We start from the raw sequence: 18,637 nt of genomic DNA, 5'->3' as shown, positions 1-18,637 counted from the left end.
AAAAACCATGAACCGCACATCCCAAAATCATACGTTGATCTAAAGCCGCTAGGCAAAAATTAATATAACTGAATATGAGGTTTTCAGTTTAACATTCTGATCAGACTGTATGAAGCCCACTGCCCCTTCACGGCAAACCTCGTAGTGGGTCCTATCGCCCTAACGGAGCGGAGCCGTGCGGCGCCCACCGCCACAGCGGCCACGCACCAGCAAGGCGGACGGCCTGTTGCCCCACAGCACCCATGCTGCGAGACTGAGTCACCAAGACTCCAGACCGCGCCGCCCCACCAGCACAAAGCCACAGCAACAATGGCCGCCACACAGCACCAACACCAAAATGAAAGGAGCACTTAAACTCACCTTCCTCCAGCCTTTCATTTTGGTGCTGGTGCTGTGTGGCGGCCATTGTTGCTGTGGCTTTGTGCTGGTGGGGCGGCGCGGTCTGGAGTCATGGGGGCTCAGTCTCGCAGCATGGGTGCTGTGGGGCAACAGGCCGTCCGCCCTGCTGGTGCGTGGCCGCTGTGGCGGTGGTCGCCACACGGCTCCGCTCCGTTAGGGCGATAGGACCCACTACGAGGTTTGCCGTGAAGTGGCAGTGGGCTTCATACAGTCTGATCAGAATGTTAAACTGAAAACCTCATGTTCAGTATATAAATTTTTGCCTAGCGGCTTTAGATCAACATATGATTTTGGGATGTGCGATTCATGCTCTTTTTTTTTTTTTTTTTTCCTTTTTACAAAGCATATACTACCAGAAGCACCTAGATATGGATGAAAACAAAGCGCTGGAGAGTTCTGAAGTGGCAAGCAATGAGTATGGATCTATATCCCATTGAACACCTGTGGAGAGATCTTAAAATTGCTGTTGAGAGAAGACAATCTTCAAATATGAGAGACCTGGAGCAGTTTGCAAAAGAAGAGTGGCCCAAAATTCCAGTTGAGAGGTGTAAGAAGCTTGTTGATAGTTATAGGAAGCAATTCATTGCAGTTATTTATTCCAAAGGGTGTGCAAACAAATATTGAGTTGAGGGTGCCAACAATTTTGTCCAACTTATTTTTGGGGTTTTGTGAGAAACTAAGTCCAATTTGCATTTTTTTCCTCTTTTTTGTGTTGTTCCAATATACAAGAGGGAAATAAACAATGTGTATAACAAATCATGTGTAATTGCAATAATGTATTCGGAGAAGTACTTCATTTTCTGGAACAAGTTCAAAGGTGTCAACACTTTCGGCCATGATTGTAGTTACATAGGTTGAAAAAGTTCTAAATCCATCTTGGTGACTTGTGATCGGATATACTAATGCTCTCTAGATTGGCAGAATACTGTTCTCATGCCAATGCCATAATAATTAACTATAAAATATATAACCTATGATATTTTTAATTATTAAAACCAGTTATTGATACATATTCTTTTTGTACATTTTTTTTAAATTGTGTTTTCTGTAAATGATTATGGAGGTTGCCATCTTTAGCTTCTGTTAACAGTATTTAGATATGTGCCTTACGCTTACAGCAGCCACAACATTTGCCTCTGATATCAATATGATGGAGATGTCCACTGACTTTATTGGGAGTTTTGTGAGCATACTGTGACCTGTGCAGAAGTCACTGTGCAGGGAGGGGGGAGGAAGCGAATTGTGACCATTACTTATTAAAAATATTTTAAAAAATGTCTAACATAAAAACTTGGTTTAATGACGACAATAGTAAATTTTTGTGATAAATTTATTTAAAAATAAATGATTTACAATACACCCAACTTTTACTGGGTTATAACTCATTCATTATAACTTTTCTACAGCAACTGTAGGTTTTTTCGGTTCAATGCGATCAAATTAACACACAAGTGATAAATGATTTAGAGGAGACTAAAAAGAGTTGCGAAGATCCGAATCCAAGTTTGATATCTACTGACTGTAAAGCATGCCATACTAGATAGGTTATGAGAGTATGCATGTGCTTCCAATTGGGATGGACACCTCTGGTGAAAACTTACTTCCTTTGAGGACTAAAGGGTCATGTTTCTCATTGTGGAGAGTGACAAGCAGGGCAGGACTGGCCATCGGGCACTTCTGGCAAATGCCAGAAGGACCAATGGCAGAAGTGGGCTGCTCGAGTGTGCTGCTGCCAGCACACTCCCCCCACTGTCAGCACACTCCCCCCACTGTCAGCACACTCCCCGCCCCGCATTCAACTATACCAGCGTCATAGACACCGGTACAGTTGAATGCAATGATGGAGGAGAGAGCGTCTGCTGTAGCTCCCTCTCCCATCATTCCCCACTCTGCCTCTGACACTGCGGGTGCGCGATGACGTCATATCATTGCGTACCTGCTGTGTGCCGTGAGGCAGACTGCAGCCGCTGAGACTGGAGCCGGGAGCAGCGCGGGGCATGAGGAGAGGTGAGGAGAGGTGAGGAGAGTGTTTTTTTTTTTTTTTAAATATATCAATGAGTGATAACTGGATTGTGGGGCTATTGGGGGGCTGTATTACATTCTATGGGGGCTGTGCTGTATTACATTCTATGGGGGGCTGTATTATATTCTATGGGGGCTGGCTGCATTACATTCTATGGGGGCAGGTTACATTACATTCTATGGGGCAGGCTGCAGTACATTCTATGGGGGCTGGCTGCATTACATACTATGGGTGCTGGCTGCATTACATTCTATGGTGGCTGGCTGCATTACATTCTATGGTGGCTGGCTGCATTACATTCAATGGGGCTGTGCTGTATTACATTCTATGGGGGCTGGCTTCATTACATTCTATGGTAGCTGGCTGCATTATATTCTGTGGAGGCTGGCTGCATTATAATCTGTGGGGGCTGGCTGCATTACATTCTATGGCGGCTGGCTGCATTACATTCTATGGGGCTGGCTGCATTACATTCTATGGGGAAGGGCTGTATTACATTCTATGGGGGCTGTGTTGTATTACATTCCATGGGGGCTGTGCTGTATTATATTCTATGGGGGTTGTGCTGTATTACATTCTATGGGGGGCTGTCTTACATTCTATGGGGGGGCTGTATTACATTCTATGGGAAGGGCTGTATAACATTCTATGGGAAGGGCTGTATTACATTCTCTGGGGGCTACATTATATTCTATGGGGAGGTGGGCTGTATTATATTCTATGGGGGGCTGTATTACATTCTCTGGGGGCTACATTATATTCTATTGGGGGCTGTATTATATTCTATGAGGGGTGATTGCTTCATACTCTATGAGGGGGCTACATTATATTCTATGGGGAGCTGCATTATACTATATGAGGAGGGCTGCATTATGTTCTATGGAGGGGCTACATTGTATTCTATGGGGGGCTGCATTATGCTCTGAGGGGGCTACCATATTTTATATATGCAGGGGCTGAATTATACTATATGAGGGGGCTGCATTATATTCTCTGGGGTGGCATCATTATACTATATGTGGGTTGCGTTATACTGTATCGAGGACTATGGGGAATACATTATACTATATGAAGAACTATGGGCATTATACTATGGGAAGTGAATTGTTCAACATGGATGACAATGGCGGGGCATTATACTATACTAAATGGTTACCCGATTCTAACACATCGGGTATTCTAGAATATGTATGTCCACTTAGTATATTGCCCAGTGATGTAGTATATTGCCCAGTCACGTAGTATATTGCCCAGCGATGTAGTATATTGCCCTGCGACATAGTATATTGCCCAGTGACGTAGTATATTGCCCAGCGATGTAGTATATTGCCCAGTGACATAGTATATTGCCCAGTCACGTAGTATATTGCCCAGCCACGTAGTATATTGCCCAGCCACATAGTATATTGCCCAGCCACGTAGTATATTGCCCAGTCACGTAGTATATTGCCCAGTCACGTAGTATATTGCCCAGCCACGTAGTATATTGCCCAGCCACGTAGTATATTGCCCAGCCACGTAGTATATTGCCCAGCCACGTAGTATATTGCCCAGCCACGTAGTATATTGCCCAGCCACGTAGTATATTGCCCAGCAACGTAGTATATTGCCCAGCAACGTAGTATATTGCCCAGCAACGTAGTATATTGCCCAGCAACGTAGTATATTGCCCAGCCACGTAGTATATTGCCCAGCGACGTAGTAGTAGTAGTATATTGCCCAGTCACGTAGTATATTGCCCAGTGACATAGTATATTGCCCAGTTACATTGTATATTGCCCAGTGACATAGTATACAGCAGAGCTACATAGTATATTGCCCAGTGATGTAGTATATTGGCCAGTGACGTAGTATATTGCCCAGTGACGTAGTATACAGCACAGAGTCACGTAGCATATTGCACAGCCCATGTAGTATATTGGCCAGTCACGTTGACACAGGTTAAAAAAAATAAAAAACAAACATATACCCACCTTCCGCAGGTGTGTTGTCGCACTGTCGCCTGTTTGGGGTGCAGGCGGCATCTTCCGGTCTCAGAGTGCGTTGACGTCGCGGTCACGTGACCGTGTAGCGGTCACATGACCGTGACGTCACGGCAGGTCCTGTTCGCGCAGGCGCACAGGACTTGTGATGACGTCGCGGTCACATGACTGTGACGTCATGACAGGTCCTTCTGCCACACCATCCGTGCAACCGGAACGTGCCAGTTGCATCGCGAGGAGCGGGAAAGGCGGCGTAGGTGAGTATATAATCATTTTTTATTTTTTTTTATTATTTTTAACATTCGATGTTTTTACTATTGACTCTGCCTAAGCTGTGTCAATAGTAAAAAACTTAGTCACACAGGGTTAATAGCAGCGGTAACAGACTGCATTACACCGCGGTCCGTTACCGCTGCCAATAACCCTGTGTGAGGGCAGACTGGAGGGGTGTATGCGGGCGCCGGGCAGTGAGTGCGGGGAGTAAGGAGCGGCCATTTTCTTCCGGACTGTGCGCGTCGCTGATTGGTCGCGGCAGCCATGACAGGCAGCTGCCGAGACCAATCAGTGAACGAATAACCGTTACAGAAGGACAGACAGACAGACGGAAGTACCCCTTGGACAATTATATAGTAGATGGAGCACTATGAGGAAAGTATTATACTATTTGGAGGACTGAGGAGTGTATTATACTATATGGAGGAATTGCAGTGCATTTTAATGTATCGAGGACTATGAGGAGTGTATTATACTATATGGAGGACTGAGGAGTGTATTATACTATATGGAGGACTGAGGAGTGTATTATACTATATGGAGGATTGTATTATACTATATGGAGGACTGAGGGGAGGGGTGTATCATACTATATGGAGGACTGAGGAGTGTATTATACTCTATGGAGGAATTGCAGTGTATTTTAATATATGGAGGACTATGAGGAGTGTATTATACTATATCGAGGACTGAGGAGTGTATTATACTATATGGAGGACTGAGGAATGTATTATACTATATTGAGGACTGAGCAGTGTATTTTAATATATGGAGGACTGAGGAGTTGTTATACTATATGGAAGACTGAGGAGTGTATTATACTATATGGAGGACTGGGGAGTGTATTATACTATATGGAGGACTGAGGAGTGTATTATACTATATGAGCACTATGAGGAGTGTATTATACTATATCGAGGACTGAGCAGTGTATTTTTATATATGGAGGACTATGAGGAGTGTATTATACTATATGGGGGACTGAGGAGTGTATTGTACTATATGGAGGACTGAGGAGTGCATTATACTATATGGAGGACTGAGGTGCACTATGCTAAATGGAGGACTGAGGTGCACATTATAATATATGGAGGACTATGAGGTGTATTATACTAAACAAGCAAAATGCTGCTTATTCATCGAGTGATTGGATTGTTTATGTGGGAACAGAAATCCTTGTTCTCAGCAGCACATCGCCGGTGTAAACTGTAGATGTGCTGCTGATAACATGATACTGTATGGGGACAGATTGATCTAATTGTGATTGTTCTGTTCCCTTCCTTCTTTCTCAGTTAGTGTAAAGAGGCCAGGAAACAACCGAACGACTTCAGTATTGTCGATCACACTCGTTTAGTGGCCTGAGATCAGCGAATGTAAATACAACAGAAATGCTTCGCAGGGAGACCAGGCAAGGATGATGACAGTTGTAGTTAGCACCCGGCACCCGGGAATAGCGCTAACTCTACTGCTTTTCCCAGCAGCCAGAGCATTTAATTCTGGTATGTGTAATGATTTTGAGGGTTGATGTCAGCTGCGTAATGTCATCTGCTATCAATCCCTGGTGTAAGTAATGGAGAGGTGTCTATCAGACACCCCCACTACTAGCCCAGACCTGGCGAGGGCCAGGGACTCTGCAGAGCGGTGAGGGTAGCAACAATACCGCTCTTCACAGTCGCCAAGCTCAGTGCAAGACCCAAAATATCTGAAGCGCGGTGACGTTACTGATGTTACCGCTCTTCAGGGTCACCGGGCCTGGTGCTGTGCAGCGGAACCAAAAGTGGCTGTAGGCAAAGTGTATGGAGCATCAGAATGAGGTTCCATAGCCTTTGGTCGTCTCAATCCCTTCATTATTTACGAGATCCAGTTATGTAGGTAAAGTAGCGGCTGTTCTTGGTACTGCAACTAAAAACCATAAATAGGACTGAGCTGTAATGCTGGATACAGCTGTAGTTATATGTTATATAGTCGTGTTACACTCCCCTCACTTCTTGTAACCTACAAGTGTACAAAGATATTATACAGTCGCCATGTGACACGTGGGCCTGTATAACTTCAAATGCCAGGGTTGAATTTTAGTCCCAGTCCGGCCCTGGTGACAAGCCTGGCATGTCAGAGTGAGGAGACTTATAGGCCATGCATGCTCCTCTGGGAAATTAAATATGCAATTTGTCTCTTCAGAGAGGAAGAGGACTAGAACTCTAGCGCCACCTATTGGAAGCAGCGATCCTAAAAGTCAATATCAACTCTTTAACGAGCCTTGTCATATAATATTTTTCTTCTGGCATCTGCCATCAAAGGAATGTCAGGATCCTGTTAAACAGATTAGACGGTCCGTTGTTCAGGCTTGGCCGACATTAAAGGGGTTCACAGACTTAAAGCTGAAATACATATGTGGGTACATCATCATCAGTACCCCTACACAGGGCTACCATCAGGGTAATACTGCCCTGACTGGCATATGGGGCCCAGTGGGCAGAGGGGGCCCACATCGGGCCCCGTCTCATCTGCTCACCGGGCCCCTACCGGCAGGCTACACCGGGCCCTTAGCGGCGCTGCGGCAGCAAAGCCATTGATGTGCGGGCCCGTGCGTAGAGATGAAATAGATTCAGCAAAGTGAGGCCCGACTTTCTTAACAGATCGAGGATAGAAAAGGTAACTTTGCGGTCTACACAAAACCCTAAAGAAAACCACGCAAAGAGGGCAAAAAGACCCTCCGTACCAAACTAAGGGCACGGAGGTACACCCTTTGCGTCCCAGAGCTTCCAGCAACAAATTAGACAAGCTGGACAGAAAAAAATAGCAAACAAATAGAAAAGAAGAACTTAGCTATGCAGAGCAGCAGGCCACAGGAATGATCCAGGGAAAAGCAAGTCCAACACTGGAACATTGACAGGAAGCCAGGATCAAAGCATTAGGTGGAGTTAAGTAGAGAAGCACCCAACGACCTCACCAGATCACCTGAGGGAGGAAACTCAGAAGCCGCAGTACCACTTCCCTCCACCAACAGAAGCTCACAGAGAGAATCAGCCGAAGTACCACTTGTGACCACAGGAGGGAGCTCTGCCACAGAATTCACAACAGTACACCACCCTTGAGGATGGGTCACCGAACCCTCACCAGAGCCCCCAGGCCGACCAGGACGAGCCACATGAAAGGCACGAACAAGATCGGGAGCATGGACATCAGAGGCAAAAACCCAGGAATTATCTTCCTGAGCATAACCCTTCCATTTAACCAGATACTGGAGTTTCCGTCTAGAAACACGAGAATCCAAAATCTTCTCCACAATATACTCCAATTCCCCCTCCACCAAAACCGGGGCAGGAGGATCAACAGATGGAACCATAGGTGCCACGTATCTCCGCAACAATGACCTATGGAATACGTTATGTATGGAAAAAGAATCTGGAAGGATCAGACGAAAAGACACAGGATTAAGAACCTCAGAAATCCTATACGGACCAATGAAACGAGGTTTAAACTTAGGAGAGGAAACCTTCATAGGAATATGACGAGAAGATAACCAAACCAGATCCCCAACACGAAGTCGGGGACCCACACGGCGTCTGCGATTAGCGAAACGTTGAGCCTTCTCCTGGGACAAGGTCAAATTGTCCACTACATGAGTCCAAATCTGCTGCAACCTGTCCACCACAGTATCCACACCAGGACAGTCCGAAGACTCAACCTGTCCTGAAGAGAAACGAGGATGGAACCCAGAATTGCAGAAAAATGGCGAAACCAAGGTAGCCGAGCTGGCCCGATTATTAAGGGCGAACTCAGCCAAAGGCAAAAAGGACACCCAGTCATCCTGATCGGCAGAAACAAAGCATCTCAGATATGTTTCCAAGGTCTGATTGGTTCGTTCGGTCTGGCCATTAGTCTGAGGATGGAAAGCCGAGGAAAAAGACAAGTCAATGCCCATCCTACCACAAAAGGCTCGCTCGCTAAAACCTTGAAACAAACTGGGAACCTCTGTCAGAAACGATATTCTCTGGAATGCCATGTAAACGAACCACATGCTGGAAGAACAATGGCACCAAATGAGAGGAGGAAGGCAATTTAGACAAGGGTACCAGATGGACCATCTTAGAAAAGCGATCACAGACCACCCAAATGGCTGACATCTTTTGAGAAACGGGAAGATCAGAAATAAAATCCATAGAGATATGTGTCCAAGGCCTCTTCGGGACCGGCAAGGGCAAAAGCAACCCACTGGCACGAGAACAGCAGGGCTTAGCCCGAGCACAAATCCCACATGACTGCACAAAAACACGCACATCCCGCGACAGACGGCCACCAAAAGGATCTAGCCACCAACTCTCTGGTACCAAAGATTCCAGGATGACCAGCCAACACCGAATAATGAACCTCAGAGATAACTTTATTGGTCCACCTATCAGGGACAAATAGTCTCTCCGCTGGACAACGATCAGGTTTATCAGCCTGAAACCTCTGCAGCACCCGCCGCAAATCAGGGGAGATGGCAGACACAATTACTCCCTCCTTGAGGATACCCGCCGGCTCAGACAAACCCGGAGAGTCGGGCACAAAACTCCTAGACAGAGCATCCGCCTTCACATTTTTAGAGCCCGGAAGGTACGATATCACAAAGTCAAAACGGGCAAAAAACAGCGACCAACGAGCCTGTCTAGGATTCAACCACTTAGCAGACTCAAGATAAGTCAAGTTCTTATGATCAGTCAATACCACCACGCGATGCTTAGCTCCTTCAAGCCAATGACGCCACTCCTCGAATGCCCACTTCATGGCCAGCAACTCTCGGTTGCCCACATCATAATTTCGCTCAGCAGGCGAAAGCTTCCTGGAAAAAAAAGCGCATGGTTTCATCACTGAGCAATCAGAACCTCTCTGCGACAAAACAGCCCCTGCTCCAATCTCAGAAGCATCAACCTCGACCTGGAACGGAAGAGAAACATCTGGTTGACACAACACAGGGGCAGAAGAAAAACGACGCTTCAAGTCTTGAAAAGCTTCCACAGCAGCAGAAGACCAATTGACCAAATCAGCACCCTTCTTGGTCAAATCGGTCAATGGTTTGGCAATACTAGAAAAATTGCAGATGAAGCGACGATAAAAATTAGCAAAGCCCAGGAACTTTTGCAGACTTTTCAGAGATGTCGGCTGAGTCCAATCATGGATGGCTTGAACCTTAACAGGATCCATCTCGATAGTAGAAGGGGAAAAGATGAACCCCAAAAATGAAACCTTCTGCACACCAAAGAGACACTTTGATCCCTTCACAAACAAAGAATTAGCACGCAGGACCTGAAAAACTGTTCTGACCTGCTTCACATGAGACTCCCAATCATCCGAGAAGATCAAAATGTCATCCAAGTACACAATCAGGAATTTATCCAGGTACTCTCGGAAGATGTCATGCATAAAGGACTGAAACACTGATGGAGCATTGGCAAGTCCGAATGGCATCACTAGATACTCAAAATGACCCTCGGGCGTATTAAATGCAGTTTTCCATTCATCTCCTCGCCTGATTCGCACCAGATTATACGCACCACGAAGATCTATCTTGGTGAACCAACTAGCCCCCTTAATCCGAGCAAACAAATCAGATAACAATGGCAAGGGGTACTGAAATTTAACCGTGATCTGATTTAGAAGGCGGTAATCTATACAAGGTCTCAGCGAACCATCCTTCTTGGCTACAAAAAAGAACCCTGCTCCTAATGGTGATGATGACGGGCGAATATGCCCCTTCTCCAGGGATTCCTTCACATAACTGCGCATAGCGGCGTGCTCAGGCACGGATAAATTAAACAGTCGACCTTTTGGGAATTTACTACCAGGAATCAAATTGATAGCACAATCACAATCCCTATGCGGAGGTAGGGCATCGGACTTGGGCTCATCAAATACATCCCGGTAATCAGACAAGAACTCTGGAACCTCAGAAGGGGTGGATGACGAAATTGACAGAAATGGAACATCACCATGTACCCCCTGACAACCCCAGCTGGACACCGACATGGATTTCCAATCTAATACTGGATTATGGGCTTGTAGCCATGGCAACCCCAACACGACCACATCATGCAGATTATGCAACACCAGAAAGCGAATAACCTCCTGATGTGCAGGAGCCATGCACATGGTCAGCTGGGTCCAGTATTGAGGCTTATTCTTGGCCAAAGGCGTGGCATCAATTCCTCTCAATGGAATAGGACACTGCAAGGGCTCTAAGAGAAACCCACAACGCTTAGCATACTCCAAGTCCATCAAATTCAGGGCAGCGCCTGAATCCACAAATGCCATGACAGAATACGATGACAAAGTGCAGATCAAGGTAACGGACAGAAGAAATTTTGACTGTACCGTACCAATGGTGGCAGACCTAGCGAACCGCTCAGTGCGCTTAGGACAATCAGAGATAGCATGAGTGGAATCACCACAGTAGAAACACAGCCCATTCAGACGTCTGTGTTGTTGCCGTTCAACTCTGGTCAAAGTCCTATTGCACTGCATAGGCTCAGGTTTAAGCTCAGGTAATACCGCCAAATGGTGCACAGATTTACGCTCACGCAAGCGTCAACCGTTCTGAATGGCCAAAGACAGACTCATTCAAACCAGCAGGCATAGGAAATCCCACCATGACATCCTTAAGGGCTTCAGAGAGACCCTTTCTGAACATAGCTGCCAGCGCAGATTCATTCCATTGAGTGAGCACGGACCACTTTCTAAATTTCTGACAATATACCTCTATCTCATCCTGACCCTGACAAAGAGCCAGCAAATTTTTCTCTGCCTGATCCACTGAATTAGGTTCATCGTACAGCAATCCGAGCGCCAGGAAAAACGCATCGATATTACTCAATGCAGGATCTCCTGGCGCAAGAGAAAATGCCCAGTCCTGAGGGTCACCGCGCAAAAAAGAAATAACAATCAAAACTTGTTGAACTGGATCACCAGAGGAGCGAGGTTTCAAGGCCAGAAATAATTTACAATTATTTTTGAAACTCAGAAACTTAGTTCTATCTCCAAAAAACAAATCAGGAATCTTTTGTACTCTTGCCGAGAGCTGATCCACAAATGAAGACAGACTTCTAATGTCCATCGCTACACCTGTGTACTGAACCACCCAAATGTCTAGGGGAAAAAAAAGGCAAAACACAGTGCAAAGAAAAAAAAATGGTCTCAGAACTTCTTTTTTCCCTCTATTGAGAATCATTAGTACTTTTGGCTTCCTGTACTGTTATGAAAGGCAATTCAGTACTACAATGGACATAGCGGTCAGAGCACATACAGTGATCTGACAATAACCCAAAATCATAGAACGAGCTCTGAGACGTGGGAACTCTGCAGACCGCAATCCCTAATCCTCTCCAAACAACACTAGAGGCAGCCGTGGATTGCGCCTAACTCTGCCTAGGCAACTCGGCACAGCCTGAGAAACTAACTAGCCTGAAGATAGAAAATAAGCCTACCTTGCCTCAGAGAAATACCCCAAAGGAAAAGGCAGCCCCCCACATATAATGACTGTGAGTTAAGATGAAAAGACAAACGTAGAGATGAAATAGATTCAGCAAAGTGAGGCCCGATTTTCTTAACAGATCGAGGATAGAAAAGGTAACTTTGCGGTCTACACAAAACCCTAAAGAAAACCACGCAAAGGGGGCAAAAAGACCCTGCGTACCGAACTAACGGCACGGAGGTACACCCTTTGCGTCCCAGAGCTTCCAGCAACAAATTAGACAAGCTGGACAGAAAAAATAGCAAACAAATAGCAAAGAAGAACTTAGCTATGCAGAGCAGCAGGCCACAGGAATGATCCAGGGAAAAGCAAGTCCAACACTGGAACATTGACAGGAAGCCAGGATCAAAGCATTAGGTGGAGTAAAGTAGAGAAGCACCTAACGACCTCACCAAATCACCTGAGGGAGGAAACTCAGAAGCCGCAGTACCACTTCCCTCCACCAACAGAAGCTCACAGAGAGAATCAGCCGAAGTACCACTTGTGACCACAGGAGGGAGCTCTGCCACAGAATTCACAACACTGGACACACTGAGGGCAGAATGCTGGACACACTTGGAACAGAATGCTGGAGACACTGGGGCAGAATGCTGGACACACTGGGGGCACAATGCTGGACACACTGGGGGCACAATGCTGGACACACTGGGGGCACAATGCTGGAGACACTGGGGGAAGAATGCTGGAGACACTGGGGGCAGAATGCTGGAGACACTGGGGGCAGAATGCTGGAGACACTGGGGGCAGAATGCTGGAGACACTGGGGGCAGAATGCTGGACACACTGGGGGCAGAATGCTGGACACACTGGGGGCAGAATGCTGGACACACTGGGGGCAGAATGCTGGACACACTGGGGGCAGAATGCTGGACACACTGGGGGCAGAATGCTGGACACTGGGGGCAGAATGCTGGACACACTGGGGGCAGAATGCTGGACACACTGGGGGCAGAATGCTGGACACACTGGGGGCAGAATGCTGGACACACTGGGGGCAGAATGCTGGACACACTGGGGGCAGAATGCTGGACACACTGGGGGCAGAATGCTGGACACACTGGGGGCAGAATGCTGGACACACTGGGGGCAGAATGCTGGACACACTGGGGGCAGAATGCTGGACACACTGGGGGCAGAATGCTGGACACACTGGGGGCAGAATGCTGGACACACTGGGGGCAGAATGCTGGACACACTGGGGGCAGAATGCTGGACACACTGGGGGCAGAATGCTGGACACACTGGGGGCAGAATGCTGGACACACTGGGGGCAGAATGCTGGACACACTGGGGGCAGAATGCTGGACACACTGGGGGCAGAATGCTGGACACACTGGGGACAGAATGCTGGACACACTGGGGCAGAATGCTGGAGACACTGGAGGCACAATGCTGGACACACTGGGGGCACAATGCTGGACACACTGACTGCAGAATGCTGGACACACCGGGGCACAATGCTGGACACTGGGGGAACAATGCTGGACACACTGGGGGCACAATGCTGGAAACACTGGGGGCACAATGCTGGAGACACTGGGGAAGAAGGCTGGAGACACTGGGGGCAGAATGCTGGACACATTGAGGGCACAATGCTGGACACACTGGGGGCAGAATGCTGGAGACACTGGGGGCAGAATGCTGGAGACACTGTGGCAGAATGCTGGAGACACTGGGGCAGAATGCTGGAGACACTGGGGCAGAATGCTGGAGACACATTGGGGGCAGAATGCTGGAGACACATTGGGGGCAGAATGCTGGAGACACATTGGGGGCAGAATGCTGGAGACATAGGGGGCATAATGGAGATACGGGGCATGATTGGATCATGGGGCAGAACGGATATGATGGAGACAGATGGGGCAGGATGGGGAGATCATATGGGGCAGAATGGATACTCATGAGGGCAGGATGGGAGAACATATGGCTGACGCCAGGAATGAGACACACGGGGGCCAGGATGGTGAATATTATTACCATAGGGGCTAATTAAAGAATATTATTACTGCAGTGATGCATTTATTTTATTTTTTGAGTATACTGTTTTAAATGGGGGGCGGTCCTGTTACTGTGTAGAGTGATACTATGTCGCTTTTTTTCTTCATGTGGTGTAATGTAGAAGTTGGGAAAAATTAATTAATGTGTTCTACAAGCGGAGCTCGAGATAACTGTTATTTCCTGCAGAGATGAGCCCTGGCTGGAATAATTGATGGCGATCTGTGCTGGATGAAAAACAAAGATGAAGGACTTCACCTAGAGACGTCACTGGTGAGTCAGTGTGTTACCTATACACTGACACTATACACTGTATACTATAAACAGAGGTCCTCTGAATAATGTCACCAGTGATCATTGTATTACCTATACATTATATACAGAGCTCCTGTGTTGAATACCACCAGTGATCACTAGGGTTGAGCGAAACGGATCGGACAAATTCAAAAATCGCCGACTTTCGGCAAAGTCGGGTTTCATGAAACCCAACCCGATCCTAGTGTGGGATCGGCCATAAGGTCAACGATCTTCGCGCCAAAGTCACATATCGTATGACGCTTTCAGCGCCATTTTTCAGCCAATGAAGGAGGACGCAGAGTGTGGGCAGCGTGATGACATAGGTCTCGGTCCCCACCATCTTAGAGAAGGGCATGACAGTGATTGGCTTGCTTTCTGCGGCGTCACAGGGGCTATAAAGAGGCGTGCACGCCGACCGCCATCTTACTTCTGCCGATCTTAGCATAGGGAGAAGTTGCTGCAGCTTCATCAGAAGAAGGGATATAGTTAGGGAGGGAAGATTAACCCCCAAACTGCTTGTGCTGTAGCGATTTACACTGTCCAACACCACCATTTGTTTGCAGGGACAGTGGAGGCTATATTTTTGTGCATCAGCTCTGTAGCTTATTACGCTGAATTATAAGGCTCCCTGATAGCTGCATTGCTGTTTGCACGCTGCTGTGCAAACCAACTGCTTTTTTAAAAGCAAAAATCCTGTTGCTCCTTTCTGCACAGTTATCTTGTTTATTTGCCCACACTTTAGTGTGCAGCAGTCCTTTTTATTGCTGCCATACTTTTCCTGAGATCATTGTAGGGAGATTGAAATTGTACTACAGTCCTTGTATTTTTTCATATATCTTCCAGTCACTTTCTGCCACTTAGATTGTGTTGTTATATACACTGGGCCTGAGTTTTGGTTCAGTCTCCCCCCGAAAAAAGTGAGATTTAAATTCTCAACAAGTTTATATACACCTTCTACCTTGTTTTACAGTACCATATAATGGTTGTTATTTTGGTTAGATTTTCCAAAAAATTAGGAAGTCTCGTGGAAGAGCCCGTGGGTGGTGGTTGCCAGCTGGTACTGATGGTGGTGGTGGTGGAGGTGGTGCATCTGGTGGTAGTGGCAAAAGCACAATAGCACCTAAGGCTGGAGGTGTTGAGCCAGCGTCATTATCTGGCTACACAAAGGCTCCCTTATCTGGGAGTAGGAAAACAGCTTTTAAAGCCGGAGCAGCAGGAAAAAGTTTTGGCTTTCCTTGCTGACTCAGCCTCTAGCTCATTCGCCTCCTCTTCAGAAAGTTCCAAATATAAAAGCAGCGAGTCGTCAGTGGATGCTCCCGGTCAGGAACAAGACGTTTCCTTGTGTCCTTCACCCAAACCAAAAGTGAAGGATGCGTCAGGCGACACTACAGGTTACTCCAAGGAGCTCTTTACACATACCGTGCCTGGGTTAGAAAGGGAAATTGTTAACTGCCCATTATAAGATGAATCAGATGAATGAAACATGGAGTGCCTGAAAAATGTCAACTTTTGGCCTCCTGTTGTGAATTCTGTGGCAGAGCTCCCTCCTGTGGTCACAAGTGGTACTTCGGCTGATTCTCTCTGTGAGCTTCCGTTGGTGGAGGAAAGTGGTACTGCGGCTTCTGAGTTTCCTTCCTCAGGTGATGTGGTGAAGTCGTTAGGTGCTGCTCTATTTAACTCCACCTAGTGCCTTGATCCTGGCTTCCAGTCAATGTTCTAGTATTGGACCTGTTTCCTCCTGGATCGTTCCTGTGGCCTGCTGCTCTGCATAGCTAAGTTCCGCTTTGCTATTTTGTTTGCTGTTTTTTTCTGTCCAGCTTGTCTATTTGTTTTTTTCTGCTTGCTGGAAGCTCTGGGACGCAGAGGGTGTACCTCCGTGCCGTTAGTTCGGTACGGAGGGTCTTTTTGCCCCCTTTGCGTGGTTTTTGTAGGGTTTTGTGTTGACCGCAAAGTTACCTTTCCTATCCTCGCTCTGTTCAGAAAGTCGGGCCTCACTTTGCTAAATCTATTTCATCTCTACGTTTGTCTTTTCATCTTAACTCACAGTCATTATATATGGGGGCTGCCTTTTCCTTTGGGGTATTTCTCTGAGGCAAGGTAGGCTTATTTTCTATCTTCAGGCTAGCTAGTTTCTCAGGCTGTGCCGAGTTGCATAGGGAGCGTTAGGCGCAATCCACGGCTGCCTCTAGTGTGGTTGGAGAGGATTAGGGATTGCGGTCAGCAGAGTTCCCACGTCTCAGAGCTCGTTCTATGTTTTTGGGTTATTGTCAGGTCACTGTATGTGCTCTGACCTCTATGTCCATTGTGGTACTGAATTACCTTATCATAACAGTACTGGAAGCCAAAAGTACTAATGATTCTCAATAGAGGGAAAAAAGAAGTTCTGAGACCATTTTTTTTTCTCTGCACTGTGTTTTGCCTTTTTTTTCCCCTAGACATTTGGGTGGTTCAGGACACAGGTGTAGCGATGGACATTAAAGGTCTGTCTTCATGTGTGGATCAGCTCACGGCAAGAGTACAAAATATTCAAGACTTTGTGGTGCAGAATTCTATGTTAGAACCGAGAATTCCTATTCCTGATTTGTTTTTTGGAGATAGAACTAAATTTGAGTTTCAAAAATAATTGTAAACTATTTCTAGCTTTGAAACCTCGCTCCTCTGGTGACCCAGTTCAACAAGTTAGGATCATTATTTCTTTTTTACGTGGCGACCCTCAGGACTGGGCATTTTCTCTTGTGTCAGGAGATCCTGCATTAAGTAATATCGATGCGTTTTTCCTGGCTCTCGGATTGCTGTACGATGAACCTAATTCAGTGGATCAGGCAGAGAAAAATTTGCTGGCTCTGTGTCAGGGTCAGGATGAGATAGAGGTATATTGTCAGAAATTTAGAAAGTGGTCCGTACTCACTCAATGGAATGAAGGTGCGCTCGCAGCTATTTTCAGAAAGGGTCTCTCTGAAGCCCTTAAGGATGTCATGGTGGGATTTCCTATGCCTGCTGGTCTGAATGAGTCTATGTCTTTGGCCATTCAAATCGGTCGACGCTTGCGTGAGCGTAAATCTGTGCACCATTTGGCGGTATTACCTGAGCTTAAACCTGAGCCTATGCAGTGCAATAGGACTTTGACCAGAGTTGAACGGCAAGAACACAGACGTCTGAATGGGCTGTGTTTCTACTGTGGTGATTCCACTCATGCTATCTCTGATTGTCCTAAGCGCACTAAGCGGTTCGCTAGGTCTGCCACCATTGGTACGGTACAGTCAAAATTTCTTCTGTCCGTTACCTTGATCTGCACTTTGTCATCGTATTCTGTCATGGCATTTGTGGATTCAGGCGCTGCCCTGAATTTGATGGACTTGGAGTATGCTAGGCGTTGTGGGTTTTTCTTGGAGCCCCTGCAGTGTCCTATTCCATTGAGAGGAATTGATGCTACGCCTTTGGCCAAGAATAAGCCTCAGTACTGGACCCAGCTGACCATGTGCATGGCTCCTGCACATCAGGAGGTTATTCGCTTTCTGGTGTTGCATAATCTGCATGATGTGGTCGTGTTGGGGTTGCCATGGCTACAAGTCCATAATCCAGTATTAGATTGGAAATCCATGTCTGTGTCCAGCTGGGGTTGTCAGGGGGTACATGGTGATGTCCCATTTCTGACTATTTCGTCATCCACCCCTTCTGAGGTTCCAGAGTTCTTGTCTGATTACCGGGATGTATTTGATGAGCCCAAATCCGATACCCTACCTCCGCATAGGGATTGTGATTGTGCTATCGATTTGATTCCTGGTAGTAAATTCCCAAAAGGTCGACTGTTTAATTTGTCTGTGCCTGAGCACGCCGCTATGCGGAGTTATGTGAAGGAGTCCTTGGAGAAGGGGCATATTCGCCCGTCATCGTCGCCATTGGGAGCAGGGTTCTTTTTTGTAGCCAAGAAGGATGGTTCGCTGAGACCTTGTATAGATTACCGCCTTCTAAATAAGATCACGGTTAAATTTCAGTACCCCTTGCCGTTGTTATCTGATTTGTTTGCTCGGATTAAGGGGGCTAGTTGGTTCACCAAGATAGATCTTCGTGGTGCGTATAATCTTGTGCGTATTAAGCGAGGCGATGAATGGAAAACTGCATTTAATACGCCCGAGGGCCATTTTGAGTATCTAGCAA

General features: G+C 46.7%; 1 protein-coding gene across 1 annotated transcript in view; it reads right to left on the bottom strand.

Annotated features, from left to right (window-relative positions):
• The window catches only part of LOC138645463 (uncharacterized), a 93,408-nt gene that overhangs the window by 27,281 nt on the left and 47,490 nt on the right, over positions 1-18,637 (bottom strand). The gene's annotated exons all lie outside the window — the stretch shown is intronic.

Source organism: Ranitomeya imitator, chromosome 1 (assembly GCF_032444005.1).
Source record: "Ranitomeya imitator isolate aRanImi1 chromosome 1, aRanImi1.pri, whole genome shotgun sequence".
Lineage (NCBI taxonomy): Eukaryota > Metazoa > Chordata > Amphibia > Anura > Dendrobatidae > Ranitomeya > Ranitomeya imitator.
This window is presented reverse-complemented; position numbering and strand designations above follow the sequence as displayed.